Source organism: Schistocerca nitens, chromosome 2 (assembly GCF_023898315.1).
Source record: "Schistocerca nitens isolate TAMUIC-IGC-003100 chromosome 2, iqSchNite1.1, whole genome shotgun sequence".
Taxonomy (NCBI): domain Eukaryota; kingdom Metazoa; phylum Arthropoda; class Insecta; order Orthoptera; family Acrididae; genus Schistocerca; species Schistocerca nitens.
The window spans coordinates 693,817,353-693,837,892 of NC_064615.1; the positions used below are offsets into that span (position 1 = coordinate 693,817,353).

General features: G+C 39.4%; 1 protein-coding gene and 1 non-coding gene across 2 annotated transcripts in view; both read right to left on the minus strand.

The window, feature by feature from the left end:
* The window catches only part of LOC126236849 (leucine-rich repeat-containing protein 15-like), a 149,852-nt gene that overhangs the window by 11,000 nt on the left and 118,312 nt on the right, over positions 1-20,540 (minus strand). The gene's annotated exons all lie outside the window — the stretch shown is intronic.
* On the minus strand, positions 11,935-12,006 carry Trnac-gca (transfer RNA cysteine (anticodon GCA)). The gene has a single exon. It is a non-coding gene; the product is annotated as a tRNA-Cys (tRNA).

The following is a 20,540-nucleotide window of genomic DNA, read 5'->3' on the forward strand; positions in this document are numbered from 1 at the left end:
TACGACAGACTCGCGGTGTAGCTTGCTGTCCAGGTTTCGAGAGGGTGCGTTTCTGGATGAGGTATCGAACGTATTGCTTCCTCCTACTTATAATATAGAAATGTAAAATTAGAGAGATTCGAGCGCGCACGGAGGCTTTCCATCAGTCGTTCTTCCCGCGAACCATACGCGACTGGAACAGGAAAGGGAGGTAATGACAGTGGCACGTAAAGTGCCCTCCACCACACACCGTTGGGTGGATTGCGGAGTATAAATGTAGATGTAGATGTACCTTCGTCTCTTATGCCTTCTCTTTCTGTCACTAAGTTTTGTGCTATTCGTCCTCTAATGTGATGAGGTTTGAGGCTATAAATTTTTCCAGTGGTTCAAGCTGCGTCGTCATCAGTTTCATGAGCCCAAAGTTCATCCTCAGCATGTGTAGGTACTCCATCACTGTCCATATCCTCGTGCACAACACATTCCACTTAAGGTTCGTTAACTACATCGTCAGTTTCATCAAATTCGATTTCAGAATCTGTAGATTTTTCCAAAATCTTCGATATTTCTCCTTCAGCAAGTGACTGTCGATACATTTTCAATCACAGTTGTATCTAACAGTGGACTAAGTACCACTGAACAGGAAACAATAAAGAACCAGAGGGAAATGAATCATTGTTGAGACCATTGTTGCTGTCAACCGAGAGAAATACTATGTCCATGCTTTCTAAGGTCACGTAATGCTATATTTGTGGGGTAAGACGGCCGTTTTGGGAAGTAGTACGAAGGGCGCGAGGAGGGGGAGAGACTTAATGACCAACTCCCTTAAACTTACATTTTCCAACTAAGCATAAACGAAAAATGTAAAACAAGAAACACAGAATCCGGAAGAAGACTTCATTAAAAACAATAAATATTACTTGCAAAATTTTAAAAAATAAAGTATCTGAGTAGATTTCAATATTTTCAAAAGGTGGGCATAAAGTATCCCTTCCTTAGTATTGCGTGGGTTAAGAGCGCACAGAGCGAACAGGTGGAAATAGTATACTGAAGGCCTCTACGAGCATGAGGACTTGTCTGATAACGTGACTGAACAACAAATGGGAGTCGATATGAAAGATGTTGGTGATCCTGTTTTATACTCAGAGTTTGATAGAGCTTTGGTAGACTCCATAAAATAAGGCATAACGTATAGACAACACTTCGGAATTTTTAAAATCATTCGGTGACGTTGTAAGCACGCGACTATGCAAAGTGGTGTTTACAATCTATGAGACTTGAGGCATACCATCAGACTTTCGAAAAATATCATCCGCACAATCTCGAATGTAGCAAGTGCAGATAGTGTGAGAACAATCGCGCAGTCATCTTAATAGCTCACCCATCCAATTTGCTGACAAGAGTAATACACAGAAGATTAGAAAAGAAAATTTGTGATCTGTTAGATGACGATCAGTTTGGATTTAGAAAAATGACAGAAATACGCCCCAGAAAGTTCTGGCGTGATTGATAGCGAAAGCAAGACTTAAGAATAATGAAGACGCGTTCGTAGATTTTTGTCTACTTAAAAAAGTCGTTCGACAGTATAAAATAGTGCAAGAAGTGGGAAATTCTGAGAAAAATAGGAGTAAGTTATAGGGAAAGACGGATAATATACGATATCTACAAGAACCAACAATAGTAATGGAAAACCAAGAAATAATTGCTCGGATTAAACCGAGTGTAACACAGGGATGTATTTCGTCCCTACAGTTCAATCTATACAATGAAGAAGCAATGACAAAAATAAAGAAAATTTCAAGAGTGGGATTACAGTTCAGGATGAAACGATAGCAATGATAAAATTCGCTGATGCCAGTGCTACCCTCAGTGAAAGTAGAAAAGAATTAAAGGAGCTGCTGTAGAATGAACAGGCTAACGAGTATAGAATGTAGACTGAGAGTAAAATAGAGAAAATAAATTAATGAGGAACAGCAGAAATGATATTAGCTACGAACTTAAAATCAAAATCGAGAACCACGAAGTAGACGAAGTAAAGGAATTCTGCTACATGTGGAGGAAAAACCTATGTTGGATGAAGCAAGGAGGACATAAAAGGCAGACTAGCACTGGAAAAAAGGCATTCCCGCTAAAGAGTAGTCTGCTAGTACCAAACATAGGCCTTAATACGAGGAAGAAATTTCTGAAAATGTACGTTCGGAGCACAGCATTCTATAGTAGTGAAAAATGGACTGTGGCAAAAACAGGAAAGAAGAGAATCGAAGCGTTTCAGATGTTGTGCTACAGAAGGATGTTAAAAATTAGACGGACTGAGATGGTTCTCTGTATAATTAACGAAGAAAGGAACACGTGAAAAAAACTGACAAGAAGAAGGGACATCTGTTGAGACATCAGGGAATAACTTCCATGGTACTAGAGGGAGCTGTAAAGGGTAAAAACTCTAGGGGAAGAAAGACTCGAATACATCCAACCAACAGTTGAGGAGGTAGGAGGCAAGCGCTAATCTGAGTGAAGACGTTGCTACAAGATTGGCGAGCCGCATCGAACCGTTCCAAAGATTCAAGACCCCAAAAGAAAGAAGGAGCATTCCCGTTAATGTGCGTCTATTGTTAGCAGGATCGACGTACTGATGTCATTGGGGCAAATATTAACCTAAGTGATCGTGGAATATAAATACAATTAAATTGATTCAACAATGGAAAGACATCTGGAACCCACGAAATATCGATGAGATTCTATAGAGATTATGTCAAAACCGAAGACCGTCGTTGATCGCTGGGGCCTCGAAGGTTACCAAGTGATTGGAAGAAAAGTGTAAATCATTCCCGTTTCCAAGAAGGGCGGTTAGATAGATATAATTATAGGCCTCTATCGCGGATGTTCATCCGTTCTAGAATTATCGAACATATATGCTCACAAATGTTTAGGAGAACGAAAATTACCCCATAAAATTCAACACAGCTTCTGTTCTTTTCTTGTCTGAAATGCTTATCATCATTTCACGAAAATTACCCCATAAAATTCAACACAGCTTCTGTTCTTTTCTTGTCTGAAATGCTTATCATCATTTCCATACAAGATGAAACTCCAGGCAAATACTTTCAGGAAAGGCTTCCTAACACTTAAATTAGTATTCGATGTTAAATTTCTCTTCTTCAGAAACGTTTTTCTTGCCCCAGCCAAGCGACATTTTATATCCTCTCTACAGCAGTCTTGATCATTTATTTTGCTACCAAAATAGCAAAACTCATCTGGTACCTTTAGTGTTTCATTTCCCAATCTACATCTACGTGACTTCTCTGTGATTCACGCTTAAATGCCGGGCAGAAGGTCCTCCGAACCATGTTCAGAACATTCTCTACCGTTCCACACTCTAGCAGGGCGTGGGAAAAATGTGCACTTAAATCACTCCTTGCGAGCTCTGACTCCTCTTATTTTACTACGTCGATGCTTTCTCCTGTAGATTGGTGACAATAAAATATTTTCACATTCAGAGGACAAAGCTGGCGATCCAAATTTTATGAAAAAATCTTATCGCTACCAAAAACAACCTTCTTTCAATGATAGCCTCCCCAACTACCTTACCATATCTCTGACACTTTCTCCCCTATTCCGTGATGATACAAAACGACCTGCCCTTCTTGGAATTTTTTTGACCTCCTCCATCAAATCTATCTGGTAAGGATCACATACCGTACAGCAGAGTACGGAAAAGCGCAGTGAAGACAGTCTCTTTAGAAGACCTGTTGCAACTTGTGTTCTACCAATAAAACGCAGTCTTTAGTTTGCCTTCCCAACAACATTCATTATTCATGTGATCGTTCCAACTTAAGTTGGATTGTAATTTCTAGATATTTCGTTGAACTGACAGCCTTTAAATTTGTGTGATATACCGTGTAGCCGAAATTTAACGGATTTCCTTAAGCACTCATATGGATGACCTCACACTTTACATTATCCACAGTCGATTACCACTCTTCGCACCTTACAGATATAGTGTCTAAGTCATTTTGCATTTAGTTTCGGTATTCTAAAGGCTCTACTACACGGTAAATGGTAGCAGAATCTGCAAAAAATCTAAGAGGGCTGCTCAGATTGTGTCCTAAATCGTTTATGTAGATTAGGAACGGCAGAGGTTCTATAACACTTTCTTGGGGAACGCCAGATATCACTTCTGTTTTACTCGATGACTTTGATTAGAAGTCTCTTGTGAGGAGCGGTGTCAAAAATCTCAGGGAAACATAGAAATATGGAATCAAATTGTGATCGCTGCCGATAGCACTCATTACTTCGCGCATATAAAGAGCTAGTTGTGTTTCACAAGAACAATATTTTCTGAATCCGTGCTATGTGTCAATAGACCATTTCCTTCGAGGTAATTCACAATGATCGACTACAGTATACGTTCCAAAATTAGTCTATAAATCGACGTCAGCGATATGGGTCTGAAATTCCTATTTCCATTCTGGAGTATTGGTGTGGCCTGTAGAACTTTCCATTCTTTACTTACAGATCTTTCGATGTAGCACTGATTGTATAGGATTGCTGAGTATGGGGCTATTGTATCAGAATATTCTGGAAAGAACCTGACTGGTATGCTGTCTGGACCGGAAGACTTGCCTGTGATTTAAGCAGCTTCACTACACCGAAGACATCTACTTCTAAGTCACTCATATTGGCTGTTGTTCTTGATTCGAATCCTGGAATATTTACCTCGTCTTCCTCGGTGAAAGAATTTCAGAAAATTATATTTAGTGACTCTGCTTAAGTAACGCTTCATCGATAACATTACCGTTGCTACCGCACAGTGAAGGTATTAATTGTGTCTTGCAGCTGTTGCACTTTATATATGACCAGAGTCTCTTTGGATTTTCTACCAGATTCCGAGCCATGGTATCGTTGTGGAATCTACTAATATCATCTCACATTGAAGTCCAGACTAAGTTTCGAGGTTCAGTAACACGTCGCCAATTTTGCGGTTTTTGCGTTCGTTTAAATTTGCCGTGCTTTCTTCGTTGTTTTTGCACTATTTTCTGTATCGTGGGGATGAGTGCAAACCTTAGTTAATTTATTCGGTATAAATATCATAATCGCCCTCGATGGTATTTCTTTGAATTTAACCCATATCTGGTCTATACCTACGTGGTCTGGAAGGAGTAAAGATTTTCTCTTACAAAGCCATCAACCGAATTTTTATCTGCTTTGCTAAACAGATATATTTTGCGGTTATGTTTGGCGGATTTGGATTTTTCAGTGGTCAGTCTTGTTACAACGACCGTGTGCTCACTAATCCCTACATCCGTCATGATGCTCCCTACTTGCTCAGGATGATTTTTCGCTCAGAGGTCAAGCATGTTTCGCAACCGTTTATACTCCGAATGTGCTTATGAACTAATTGCTCAAAATAATTTTCGAAGAAAGCATTTAGTACAACGTCTGACGATGTTTTATACCTACCACTGTCTTTGAGCATGTATTTTCAGCAACATATCGAAGGTAAACTGAAGTCACCACCAACTACTATAATTGTATGGGTGGGGTATCTATTTGAAATGAGACTTAAATTTTCTTTCAACTGTTCAGCCACTGAATCATCTTAGTCTTGGGCGGGGGAGGGGGGGGGGAGAGGGCGGTAAAATGAACGATTTATTGATCTATTCCGGTTGTCAAGTATAACCTCTACTCATACTAATTCAGATGAACTATATACCTCAATTTCGCTACATGCTAAAATACTTCTGACAACAACAAACAAACGGCCACCAGCCTTTGTAAAATTTCCCGCTGAACTTACCTCCGGCTTCAGCCAGTCTTCGGTACCTATAACGGTTTGAACGTCAGTGCTTTCTTTTACTGCCTGGCGCTCTGGTTCTTTCCTAACAGCTACAGTTTACAGTACAGAATATTGCTATGTCTACCCTTGTCCTGTGTTTATCCTGTACCCCTCAGCCTGAAGCGCTTTCTGTACTTCCCCGAAGCCAAACCCTCAAAATCACTTAATTTAATTCGACTATATTCCATTATCCTTGTTTTGCTTTTGTTGTTGTTCATGTTATGTTCTCCTTTCAAGATACAGTCCATTCCTTTCAACTGCTCTTCGAAGCCCATTGCTGTCTCTGACAGAATTACGATGTCATCACAAAACCTTGAAGTTCACTAAACACTAATTCCCTGTCCAGTTCTTTCTTTCGCTTTCTTTACAGCTCGCTCAATGAACAAACAGACTGAATAACATTAGAGATAGGCTACAACCCCGTCTCACTCACTTCTCAGCCAATGCTTCCCTTTCACGTCCTTTCGACTCTTGTAAAAGCCATCTAGTTTCCGGGTAAGTTGTAAATAATCTTTCTCTCCCTGTATTTTACCCTCGATACATCCAGAATTTCAAAGAGTGTATTCCAGTCTACACTGTCAAATGTTTGTATAACTCTGCAAATGCTACAAATATAGGTTTGCCTTTCTTCAACCTATCTTCTAAGATACGTCTAGGGTCAATATTGCCTTACATGTACCTACATTTCTCCGGAATCCAAACATCATTCCCGAGGTCGGTTTCTCCGTTCTTCTGGTAACCGACAGATGTAAAGGTAGTTAGTGGAGTACCCTACCGAATAACTTTCAGATATTTGGCAAATGGAACAGATTTAGAACACTAAGTAACAATATTATGGAAACATGTGAAGCAATAAATTAAGCATTAAGAGATAAGAGTTTGTTACACTCCGCTTGTATTTCGTGGGTAGACTTTTGATTTTTTTTCTTTTTACGTCTTCCTGTGTAATATTTAGATGGGACACCTCTACCATTTTGGTATTAGTCAGTGACTCTTTTGTATTTGTCCTTATAATCGTTCTAGTTTCCACAATCTTGGAAACTAAATTTACAAAGAGATAAACAGCAACAAAAATTTGATTTTGATCAAAATTCGCGGTGAAACAGAACCTTCATACGGTCTCGAAATGAGGCAGACAACTGACTTTTCTTTTGACAAACGCAATCGAACACGGTCAAACTTATTTGTCAAATCAATCAATTTCTCTCAAACATGTCATTGTTTGACAAACAACCTAGCACACTGCCAAATTATTTGAAAAACACGAAAGTTTGTCTAATTGCTTCATCGTCTACGGGGCCTTAACTGGAACACCGGTGAAAACACTGACAATAAGAAAGACACCGTACACTCCGCATTAGAAGCTGCTTTGAAAACTTCAAAACAGTCTTTCAGGGCAAGAAACACGAATACTCCGCAGCCCCCTACGTGTTCATCACAGAGATTGCGCAGATAAAATTAGCGAAAAACCAGTTCGTACAGTGCCTACGTGCATTCTTGCCTTGCTCCATGCGTGAATGGAATGAGTAGAAACGCACCCTCGACCATGCATTTCCCAGCGATTCGCGGAGTATAGTTAAGGATGTAATGCAGATGCAAGTGTGTTTGACGTATCGAGAGCAGTTACCTCGAAACTGAGCACCAGCATTCAGTTCTTGGGTCAGGAAAGCTAAACTTCTGAAATCAATTAAAGGAAAGAAGGGGCTTACAGCTGAACGTCCCCTTAACATCAAGGTCTTTAGCGACGATGAACTACAACGTAGGTTAGATAAAGATGTGGCTACTTTAAATTAACTGTCCCAGGCATTTTTACAATTGACAAAATTTGCTCGGTCACGTAATCTGAAGTGAAACAAGAAACTGTAAAATGTTCTTCGTTTGTATGCGAATAAGAAAAAAATGGTTCAAATGGCTCTGAGCACTATGGGACTTAACATCTACGGTCATCAGTCCCCTAGAACTTAGAACTACTTAAACCTAACTAACCTAAGGACATCACACAACACCCAGTCATCACGAGGCAGAGAAAATCCCTGACCCCGTCGGGAATCGAACCCGGGAACCCGGCAGCGGGAAGCGAGATTCAAATAAGAGCTCAACATCAGTTTAGCAAAGTTTACGTTAAAACATTTAAACTACGACAGTCGTTCGGAATAACCCAAAAGTAGATAACACGAGTGAATTAGTCGCATCGCCAGTAATGTTATACACTAGCACATTTCTCATTCCACCTGGGACGTCTTGTGTATACAGTACGATTACTATGCATATTTATGACACCCTTTTCCAAGAATAATTTGTTGATACCTACATGCATTATTACGCCGTAGATCTCCCTGAAATATCTGTAACACTTCGCCCGGGTTTCTCTGAGTCTGAATAAACTGATGAAGCGGGCTCGATTCCAACGCCAGATTTTTCTTTAACTGTATGCAAAGTATTTTTGTAAAACTGTTCCAGTCATCCCATTGCCGCAGAGTTCGTTTCATTGTCTTTCGTCGCTTGCTTCTTTTGTGGCAGGATCGAATACGGTACGATTTATTGCTTAAGTGTAGCTGTTCTTCATTTTCTAACTTGAGTCCTGCTTACGACGAAGCTACGTCTTCCCGTAGCAGAATCTATAAACCGGTACTTTAATTTTTAATCTCCTAAAAAGCAAAACATACATCTTACTGCACATACAAATTTTCAGTTTCTTGTCTCAGTCAACGAATTTTATGGTTTAGAAGAAGACGTTTATTAAAAATGGCTCTGAGCACTATGGGACTTAACAGCTGCGGTCATCAGTCCCCTAGAACTTAGAACTACTTAAACCTACCGAACTTAAGGACATCACACACATCCATGCCCGAGGCAGGATTCGAACCTGCGACCGTAGCAGTCGCGCGGTGCCGGACTGCGCGCCTAGAACCGCGAGACCACCGCGGCCGGCGACGTTTATCAGTTCCCCTTCTTTCTGACATATGAAAGTGCGTCCGCAGAAATTTATCCAGCGGGAGGTGAAACAACGAAAGGGCTATTTCTGATATAATTGATTTATCCAGATCCATAAGAGTTCGTGGAATATCCATGGAGCTGATGTTTATCCCCACAATATTTGTTGTCTGATAAAATGTGATAAAAAAACTCTGTACTCAGGTTTCAGGCGGGGAGGGGGGGGGGGAGGGAGAGGGAGGGGGGTCACCCTCTAGTCCTAACCCCCACACCGTTTCTTTAAAGAATCGGAGTCCCACGTATAAAACGGCTTCAAACGACAGATTTCTTTACAAATAAGCTAATGTGTTAAATATTTGACGTTAAGCATACTACCGAGAAAAAGTTCGGAAAAGGTTGGAAATTAAGTTTAAATTATTTTGGAAGTCGCTAAATGCCCCCGTTTTGAAGCACTGGAAGATTATAATCGGGGTAATATGCGCTGTTGTTTTCGCACATCTCGAGTGTTTAAGTCATCATTTCTCCTGAACTATGTGTGGTAAAATGACAATTTTGGAGGGACATTCGGTGATATATGTGGATACTGCCTGCCAAATGAGTTGCGTAACTAATTAGTAGCGAAGAAGTAATAAATTAAAACATCATGCCTGATAACTGAAATCTTACAGAAAAAAATGGAGTAAGCGATAAACATCTTTCCTTTCATCATTCTGTGAGGGGTGTTAGCGAGAAAACGTTTCGGAAAGATTTGAAATTATGTTTTTCGTGCTCTGGATAAATATATTCTGGATATTTTGCGCGTCGTGAGCTAACTGTAATAATTGTCTTGCTGTGTAAGATCTTAAACTTTACTGTTATTGAGTGTATTATGGCAGCATATTAAAGTTTCAAATTCCGTCAGTAATTAAATGAAATAGGTGAAAGTAACATTTTTGTCGCTCCTAGAAGGTGTCAGATAGGCAACCTGAAACTGGGACAATGAACTATAAACCACGGATGGGAATAGTCCTTAAGGAATAATACAGGTTCTGCAACGGTTGATTTAATGTTAACGGACTAATTTCGTAGACATATGCAATGCCGTTTGTTGGAAGAATGTCACATTTGCTGAAAGAGCAGACTATACTTTATTGGATTATAGACGTAGAGAGTTCGAGGGTTTGTTCAGTCGCATAATTAAAAAAAAATTTTCACGCACATGCCTAAAGCTTATCTCTTTATAGTATACGAATGAGGCGGGTCTTTTTGATCGTAATGTTATCTGCTAGTTTTTTACGACGAACAGATAAATAACGATTCAGTCGCAGTATTAATCAAAACTTACAGCTACTCTCCAAATTTCAAGACAACACTAAATAAAAATTTTCTAATCGGTGAAATATATGATTATATCATGATTATTAATACTGTCTGCGATTTTATTCTTATATGTCCAGTTAATAAATTTTTTGTAATTATTTGTTCTGCAAAAGTGGAAAAGAGGTCAAAGGGACGGGAATATACGGTTCCTACTATAAACAATCCCACTACAAATATTAGTGCAATTATTAATTTTATTGGAATTTTCGTGTATTTAAAAAAGATGGCATGTACGTCGTTATGTAAAGGTGACAACGTTAACTGTGTAGACCTATGTACCTTGGTAACCAGTGACTGTGCACTGTGCCTCCTAGCCCTTGCCTCCAAATTATTTTCCATTGCAAAAAACACACGCAGAACGAAGAAATAAATGACAGACTCCGAAATCTGGCAGAAAAATCTCGTAAAATCCAGCTGCTACTTCTTTTAAGCGTTCATTCGTGTCGTATTAGAAAGTGCATTCTCAGTGTTACAAGAAAATTGAGCATTGACCAACGGAGTATTTTATTTTGCAGTAATTACAAGCATGTAATTATTGAAGGCCAACTTCAGAAACAGCATACAAAATTAACAGTAGTAGTGGTAATAGTAGTAATAGTAGCTTTAGTCAGCTGTAGATCTCTTTTTACAAGGATATATGACATGTCACAGTATTTACAGGTTTAGACCAATTTAAAATAAGCTAATTCGTACACACATATATTTACAGACTTCTAGTTAGAGACAATCATTAGATTTACTCCTGGTATACAATACTTTTTACAAATCACTTATTAAATAATGTAATGCCACGTTGTTCACTCACATCTCACTATCAGTCACTGCACACACTACACGCACATTGTTTAATAACATTTCACTCACTACACACACACACACACACACACACACACACGCACGCACGCACGCACGCGCGCTGGTGATCTCTGGACCGTTTTCTGTACCGTAACTTCCCATTTGCTATCAAGAAAAACTGAGTCAGCATCTCTCCATAATGAGTGAGATGTTGAGCTCAGAAAGAGGAGGAGTTGTTAGTATTGTGCTATGCATAGCTTGGGGGTAAGTATTTCTACAAAGCAAAACAGAAAGAAAAAAACCAAGTGAAAGTGTTATGTGGAAAGTCGGATTTATTATTATTATTATTATTTATTTGTATAATTTTTTTTATCAAACTCCTACTCTGTTTTATCTAAGTAATCCTTCAATGCATAAAATGTAATGCATAACAGGTACCTTTTAGCTGCCTGTTTAAATAAGTGTTTTTTTGCAATTTCTTTAATCTTTTGGTAATTTATTGTGCAGTTTTATTCCTTGGTAGAAAATGCTGTTTTGAGTTTTATGTTTATTTTTTCTTGATAAACGTAAGTTGAGTCTATCTCTTGTTGCATGGTTATGGACAGAGCTGTTTGTGCAGTAATTACCAATGTTATTTTTGAAATGTTCAACTGACTGGTAAATGTATTCACATGGAGCAGTTAAAATTCCCAGTGTTCTGAACAGATCTTTACAATGAGCTCGATTAGTATTTTTGGTTATTATTCTTATGGCTCTTTTCTAGAGTTTGAAAATTGTGTTCACATTTTGTGCGTTTGCTCCCCAAAAAAGAATGCCATAGCTAAGAACTGAGTGTACATATGAATAATAGGTACGTAAGACAATTGCAAGCTCGTAAAATGAAAACAGAACTTCAAAAACAGCGTAGAAAAGTCATCGTAATAGTGCGACTGTACTAAGTAAGTACAATGTGCAATTTTGTGATCAGTCTTTGAAGTTGTGAACAGCGTAGTTAATATATCGTGTATCACAATAAAGAAGGAAGGAAAAAAATTTTAAGGGGGCACCCGGGTTTGAACCGGGGACCTCTCGATCTGCAGTCGAATGCTCTACCACTGAGCTATACCCCCACGTTTTTTTTTTTTTTTTTTTTTTTTTTTTTAATCTCATTTTGTTCGCTTTTGTTCGTTGCATCTGCTCGGGGCGGACGTCGTAAGACATCCGTTTAAGTTCGTTGTTGATCGATTAGCTCAGTTTTTTTATTACAGAGGGCTGCTAACCCTCTGACCGAGCACGCTGAGCTACCGTGCCGGCTACGTGTTGGAACATTGGACGTTACCGTTTATATTCCCATTAAACGAACACAAGTTTCAATATAATACTATAAAATGTTGCAGTACTATGGAAACTGTCCGCGCAAGGTTTTGGAAGCTCCTTTATCGTAATTAGTAACTATACATACGCAACATCATTGCTGTCTATTCCCACCTTATATCGAGGTGGTATCGTAGCAGTAGCTTTAAAAGCATAGGATATCGTCTACGAAGTAATCGTTTTTTAGTCAACTTTTCAACACCATTGTAGAAACAAGCAAGTTTCACATTATGAATATGAAAATTATACAGACACTAACTGTCTCTGTGAAGTATTTCAGACTCATACGGGATTGCTAAGAGACGCAACATACAGACGGATGAAAATACAAGTCTGAATAGAAACTTATTTGTTGAACCTTGCCAAACTTCAGTATCTGCTCTTGAATGCATAAGGTACTCGAGCAGGGCTTAATTTCAGCCGGAGTGACGTCCCGGCCACCGCCCCCCCCCATCCCCCCCCCCCCCCCCCTCAAGAGAAATTTTTTGAACTCACTGGAACAAGTCGGCACCGGAGTTTCAAAATAGTATACGTGTATTAAATCTCGGAGTAACTATAATTTGCCGCTGCGCCTGCAACAGTGAACGTGAAAATGGTTGACATATAGTGACGTTTGCGTTCAAGTATGTTGCTTATTTGTAGTAACGAATGTGAACTTCGCTAATTCAGTTTAATGCAACTCAGTGAGTAGAAGGTCAAAGACCTGTAAAGCATTTACTACGATGACTGATTATAATGTTAATTATATTCTTTTACGAGTGTATTTGACATGTTTCCAACAAAATGATTAATAAGCTAGGAAATACAGCTGCAAAATATTTAGAAAAGATATATGTATTGGTACCGAAAATGGCATTCTGCGGAAACAAACAATGCTCCAGGAAGCGCTGTGCTTATCTGTTGTTGATCACGTTAAGAAGACTGACGGGGAATTTGATTCCTCTACTGCTCGGAAACGCTTCTTAGTCACCCTCACACAACATTTTAAGAATAAAGAAAGTCGACATGTCACACATGTGCAGCTTTTTTACCGCCCCCATTTGACTGGCAGAGCACCAGCGTGCTCATTGTTACGGAAAGCAGAGCGACTCATTAACGAATGAAGCCAGTTAGTGAGTGCTCCATAATCGAATGTCTGGTGTTACATTATCTGAAGAGAAGATGGTAAACTACCATCGCATTATGTCACTGCAGTCAGCTACACTGTGCTACACCTGGCTATACGAGTTTTGCAGATACCCGGAAATAACTTCTGCAAGCTCCTGAGAATTACGTGGAGAATAAAAACCCTGTACTCCGGATCTGGAGGGAGGGGGTGGGGGGCTGCTGTCCAGCGACCCATTCCATAGGCTTGCCATCCGCACCGACACATCGGTATCGTCACCGTTATGGACCTTCTTGTTACGACACCCCGGCAACAACCAATTTTGTCCCGATTTTGCAAAATACTGTTACGAGCTTGGCTCAACAGGGTCTATATAGAGAAGGTCTGGACACCAATGATCCTTGCGGAGCCGCCATATTAGGGCTAGAGCAGACGACACAGTGTTATGTTGCTAGAGAAGAGAGCGGTTGCGTTTAGAAATAATTACCGTTCCGAAAATAGTATGCCTATCTTTTGTGTCAGAAATTATAATTTAAATTTAAAAATAAAATGCTGACTATTTGTAAGACCAATATTGCTCATTTCGTTTGAGTAAAACAGTATGCCTTCATAAATGTTTGTTACTGTTTCCGTTTATAAGAAACTAGTTTGGGTGGATTTGGGGCGTCAAATTTCGTTGGAATGGCATCCCATTTTAGCTGTCTTCTTTCATCAGCTATCCTTAACTTGAACTGTGAATCCTCAAAGTGAAGCTTTAAAAAAAATCGTAAACATATGATATTTCAGCTGTAATTCTTGTAACCGGTAACTTACCTCACACAACTTGGAATGTTTTTGGTTTCCATTTGTCTCTCCTACAGTCCTGTAACGATTTAGCTTTCCGATCTTTGTCTGCAGGAAACCTGAATAATCTGGTCGCTTTGGACGAATTGCTGCTACAATTCGGTGCAGCACAGTAACCCATTTCTAAATAAGCGCACTTTCTAGCGAAAAGACTACACCCAGTTCAAAAACAATCTGCTATAGTCGCGTAATAGGCTAGACCCAACATGGCCGCGATCGCAATGGATCATGGTAGCATGACCAGACCTGTCCTCTATAGACCTTGGGCTGAAGTACTGCAGTAACGCTAACAGCGCAATATGTAAATGCGGCCTCAGTTAGTGTTATTTTGTCAACAGATGGCGTTGTCTGTTGCGTATCCCTGCAGGGCTCTACGTATCCCGTATCGACAATCATTCAGGAGCGCTATTATTCGGAAAAATACCAGACTTCTCCAGTGGTACGGGGCAGGAACAATTTAAGCAGCGCCTCGCGGAAGAATCGGGCAGTTCTCATTTGAATAGCGATCTAATAATACGATTCTTTCTAAACGTAATACGAACAACGAGTGCAAGTTAGTAATGTCTGAAGTGTTTACTGCGGATATATAGGGAGGTACTTCGATGACTGAAGTGTGCCCGCATCTCGTGGTCGTGCGGTAGCGTCCTCGCTTCCCACGCCCGGGTTCCCGGCTTCGATTACCGGCGGGGTCAGGGATTTTCTCTTCCTCGTGATGGCTGGGTGTTGTGTGATGTCCTTAGGTTAGTTAGGCTCAAGTAGTTCTAAGTTCTAGGGGACTGATGACCATAGCTGTTAAGTCCCATAGTGAACAGTGATTTCCCTAAATCAGTCCAGGCAAATGCCGGGATGGTTCCTCTGAAAGGGCATGGCCGACTTCCTTCCCCATCCTTCCCTAATCCGATGAGACCGATGACCACGCAGTCTGGTCTCCTTCCCCAAACCAACCAACCAACCCACAGTGCTCAGAGCCATTTGAACCATTTTTTTTGACTGAAGTGTTATTGTCGACTGTTTACCACCTAATAAACTTATCGTAATTTACGAAAATGCAGAATTATGGAAACAGAAAGTGTCACTTTTCGTATGATTACACAAAAGAGTGGTCTTTTGCCAAGAAAGAAGTTACGTATCAGGAAGCGTTGTGTGAGATTTGTCGCTGTTTCGTCTCAGTAACTCACTGAGGTAAGGCAGATATGCGGCGCATCACATTTCCACGAAGAATCATACAAACAGATTCGCAGCAGTATCGACATCAAAGCTTTTTCCCACATTCATAATTAAAGAAGATACCCAGGAAGAACTGCTCGTTGCTGCTGCAGAACTAGCAACAGATTATAAAGTTGTCAGGCATCATCAATCCTTCAGTTCATTTTACTGTACAGTCAAACTGAATGCCGCAATGTATCCTGACTCCAAAGTCACCGTAAAGTAGTCTTCAGTAAGGACCCAAGCTACAGGGATTCTTAACATACTCTTGCTTCACACTCCGTGTACAAATGCATAAAACATTTGCATGAAGTTTCATTTTACGGTATAGACAACAACGCATCGAACCACAAGTTTCAAAATGTGTTTCCTTGAGTTGTTCAATTGTTCACTGAAACTGACGGAATCCAACAGAAAGTGCTGAAGTTTGGTTCGCTGAATAACGAAACATCGGAGACAACTGCAAAGTTTTATCTAGACACTTTATGACTACTGCAAATTCCATTAGACAAATTAATCGCTTTTTGTGGAGACAAGATCAGTAACAACTACGAAGCACTTAGTCGACGCGGCCAGCGGAACGTGTTTCACCAAATTAAAGAACTGGGAACAGTGTAGAAGGAACTGGATGCCCTACCCATATTCTGGCGTCGTAACTATCGACGTTGAAGTAATCGTCATGAAAATATTTAATTATTTTTCAATGTATAAGGCAGGGACAGAGAAGCTGAAAGAGTTCTACTTACACGTTGATGTTAATCATCAGACTCTTCTGCCTCACTCTAAAACAAGATGGCTGTCGTTAATGACCACAGTTGCAAGAATTCTTAAGCTTTGGATTCCATTAAAACAATTTTTTGACGCCGAAGACGAGCCACCTAAAATAATTTGATTTTTTTTCAGTGATGAAAGGAAGACAGCTAATTTTATTGCCACAGAAACAAAATGAATTTCAGCAAATTAAAGAATGAGAATCCTGACCAAGAAATAACTGATCTGATTTAGGAATTTGAGGAGGAGACAATGGTTTTCTATTCCACAGCATTTTATTACTTACAGAAATGAGCAATTTCTTGTAATAAATGTCAAGTATTAGATTGGAAGACGCTATCTGAAACCCTAGATTAGGCGATAATTGAAAACGGTGTCATATACCTGACTATAAATGGCGTGAAGATTTCAGGAATATATGTACCTGAAGAGTTTTTCAGAAACTAAGCATGACTCGAAAGAATGGATGTCTAAACATTCTGTGGAAAAAAGGAGGATTTACTTTCTTAAGGAAACCGAGAATTCTGAACACAAATGCCAACTGCTAAAATTATGGAAGTATTTGTTTTCTATTCCCGCACATAACGCCACTGTGGGAAGTGTATTTTCGCTGATATCGACCCAGAGGACTAATTAAAACACACCGACTGCCGCCAGGAATTGTGGAATAAATCTTGCACTGCCAATTTAACTACAATGTGATCTGCATGGAGATTCACAAATACGTTAAAGGGAAAAAAGACTTGCCAAAAAAGAGGAAATCTTCCGAAAAATGTGGTGTAACAACTACTTCTGCCGCAACAGTTCCCACGTAACTGTGTTCTGAATAAAAAGTAATTATATTAAATAAATTTTTACTTCATTTCTACATCCCCATTCCAGAGTGTCCCCACGAGGTCCCAGCTAGATACAATTAGATGTGGCAATCCTACACTCCTCTCCCCTGCGGAGGTCTGTGATCTTCATAATTTCCCGTGAACATCTACATCTACAGCAGTACTCTGCAAACGACCTGACGGGGTGTGTAGGAGAGTAGGTCTGGTACCACTAACTGAGCACCTCTTCTCTGTTCCACTCGCGAATGGCACATGGGAAGAATTACTGTAGGTAGGCCCTCGTAGAAGCTCTAATTTCTCGAATTTCCTCATCTCACTGAGTACCAAACAAAAAAAGTCCAGTTTCCCGTCAGGCTAGCAGTTCTAAACCCACAGTTCTGTAGAGTCGCTGATACCATTGGCAGAAATTCCCTTATTCCCGGCATAATTTTAAATGTCCGGCCGGGGCAGGCTCTGTCCCGTATTTCCATCTTGTTCGATTATTATTGCCAAATCTTTCGCGTTACTGCTGGCAGGTACCTAGTATCTACCCACTTACCGCTCGGCTATCAGTCTGATAGGGCCGGGCGGGGCCGGTATTCACCGATTCCCACTCTCTAGCGCGGCGCCGAACGTCTCTGTTTGCCTCTGTCTGTTTTACATTCTTCTATTCGTTTATTATCCATCTCACTTTCTTTCTACAATTTTGTGTTTTCCGTTCGTTTGATAAATCGCTTAAATTCTATATCAACGCATGTTAACAATACTGGAAGGATTTGCAATTCCATTCTTGATCGTCATTCAAGTTTAAAACTTCGTCCATGGTTTTGCGATAACTGTAGAATGTTGAACGTGTTACGCTTGCGAATTATTTCTAAAATTATATTTCTAAATATTTCTAAAATATATTTCTAAAATTATACGAAGTGAGTGATTCAAGTGACAGTGACACAGATAATTGGTCTAGAAGTGGTGGAATACCTTCTAAGAGAGCTAAAAGGCTTACCACGTAAGAAAGCCGAAAGGCTTTACTAAGTACAATCTGAACTGGGGAACTAGTTATTCGTGGTTAAGACAAGTAAAAGGAAACTCTCATAAGGTATACTGCCACTTGTGCAATAAAGTTTTCTCGTGTGCCCATGAAGGCATTGCTGGTGTGTAGCAACATGTATCTACCAAATCTCACATGACTGTTGTTAGCAATAAGGCATCAAGTACCTTATCCAAATACTTCTCAAAGTCTTAACCACCTGCCTTAGAGATGGACAAGGTAACTGCTGGAGAACTCACATCTGTTTATTACAAGGTAAAGCATTCTCTTAGTTACAATGTATGTACTGTTCACACAAATTATTACAATATATCTGCAGTGATTCAAAAATCTGTCAAAGTTTTAGGTGTGGAAGAACAAAAGTGGAAGCTAGTGTATGCAACTGGCCAAATCGCTTTGTTACGGGCAGATGCAGGGCAAAACTACGAAAATAATTCGAAATTTTATTGCATAATTAGATTGATTCTTTAAGAATAACATCGCAAAGTTTCATAATCGAATTCTGGCTAGAAATATGTTTTAAAAGGGTCAAATCGCTCTGAGCACTATGGGACTCAACTGCTGTGGTCATCAGTCCCCTAGAACTTAGAACTACTTAAACCTAACTAACCTAAGGACAGCACACACATCCATGCCCGAGGCAGGATTAGAACCTGCTACCGTAGCATTCGTACGGTTCCGGACTGCGCGCCTAGAACCGCGAGACCACCTGGCCGGCAAAATATGTTTTAATAAAGTTTGTTTGGAAGTCTTTCAATGCTGTGATCCACAGCTACAATTTTTTTTTATTGTGCGTTAATTTTTCGTTCACACAATCGAAACGAATTGCAGATGAGTCTAGAAGGCTGTGAGAAAGATTATATTTGGTTGTTCCTTTGTTTACATCGTGTTTTTTTAATAGCACATGCTACAAACTTATTTCAGTTTTTAGTTTTGCATATGTCAACCTGTTTTGCTCAAAATGGGTTGTAACAGTGGGCACATATTCAAAAAAGTGAGGAAATGTCGAATTTCATGTGTAAAAGGTACAGGAAATTTAAATACTAGTGTTACAGATGCTGCTTCTAAGAGTGAAGAACAATTTTGGACAAAGTCACTGAGTACATCGAAGAAGAAAATTAGTGAAGGAATTTGTGATGCTGTGTACAGTACCAAAGACAAGTTTTCCGGTGGTTTTAACTTAACTGACTTAGAAATACTTGTCCATATGATTGATGAATCATTTGGATGTGGTAATTGTGGGTCAGAGGGCCTTACACTATATGATGACAGTGACAGAATTGGCATTGTAAGTAATACTCATATTTTGTGTAAGATTTGTAAATATGATGTTCAGTTCAATACTTCTGCTCTCCATGGAAAGATGTATGAGGCGAATACAAGATTGTGTTGTGTCATGGCACGCTTAGGTGTAGGATGATAATCCTCAACATTCCATTTCTAACATATCAGGGTGCAAATATATTCAGACAGAAGCCAGTGGAAAGCCATACAGCCACAAACATGGTTTGCGACTTGCTGTTTTAGATGTTATAAAACCAACTTTCACTAACCTAGCCAATCCCGAACTGCTGAAAAAATGTGTATATGGGAAACATAGAATACAAATGAGAGCTACAATCACCTTATATAAGGTGATTACCACTACCTTATATAAGGAGAGTTGTCCAAAAACAGTATTTGTGTCCTCAGTTGTGAATATAGTGTATGTGATGCCTGTCTAGTGTTCAATAGTGGAAATGTAGGTAGGGTTAATTGCCAGCTGAGATTAATGTTCTATCTAGGTGCATTGACACTGAAGAAATTCAAAAGTGTTAATGAAGCATGACTGGACAAAGCTCTGGCAGAAGAAGGAAAAATACAACAGTTGGCTAGGCAAAGGAGACAGGGCAAGAGATTACTTCAGGAAGATGAGGAATAGAATAAAAATTACGGATGTGAACAGGATTAGTCACTAGAGGTATAGCAAAACTGTCAAAAATTGAAATAAGAACTTCAAATGTGAATGTCCATAAACTGACATATTTGAGCTATAATGTACCTTTCCTCGGGAACTGCAAAAGCTAACATCCTTAAATTTGGCACAATTCTTAAGAATAACTTACAGAATAATCCTATGCAGCACTTTTCCATTATCTTTTCTCTGAGAAAAGTTCTCCTTTAAATTTGAGAAAAACAGAGCAGCCCTGGGTAACACAAAACAGAAAAATTAATTTCGAAGCAACTATGATGTGAATCAGTTCCATAAATTTTTGTAGCCTCTTATGCAGATGTAAACTGTGAAATTCTAGTTTTATTGCTTGATTAATTTACGAGAAAAGATACATTGTAGAAGGAATACCAATTGAAAATTAAAATCCTTATAAAATATATGTCGATGCGCATTTGCAAACAAAATTTGCACATAATGTCAAACATTATGTTGTACATAATAGTCTCGAGTTTTACTATTTTAGCTGTAATATTTTTGGAGGTGTATATATTTAAGTACAATAATGT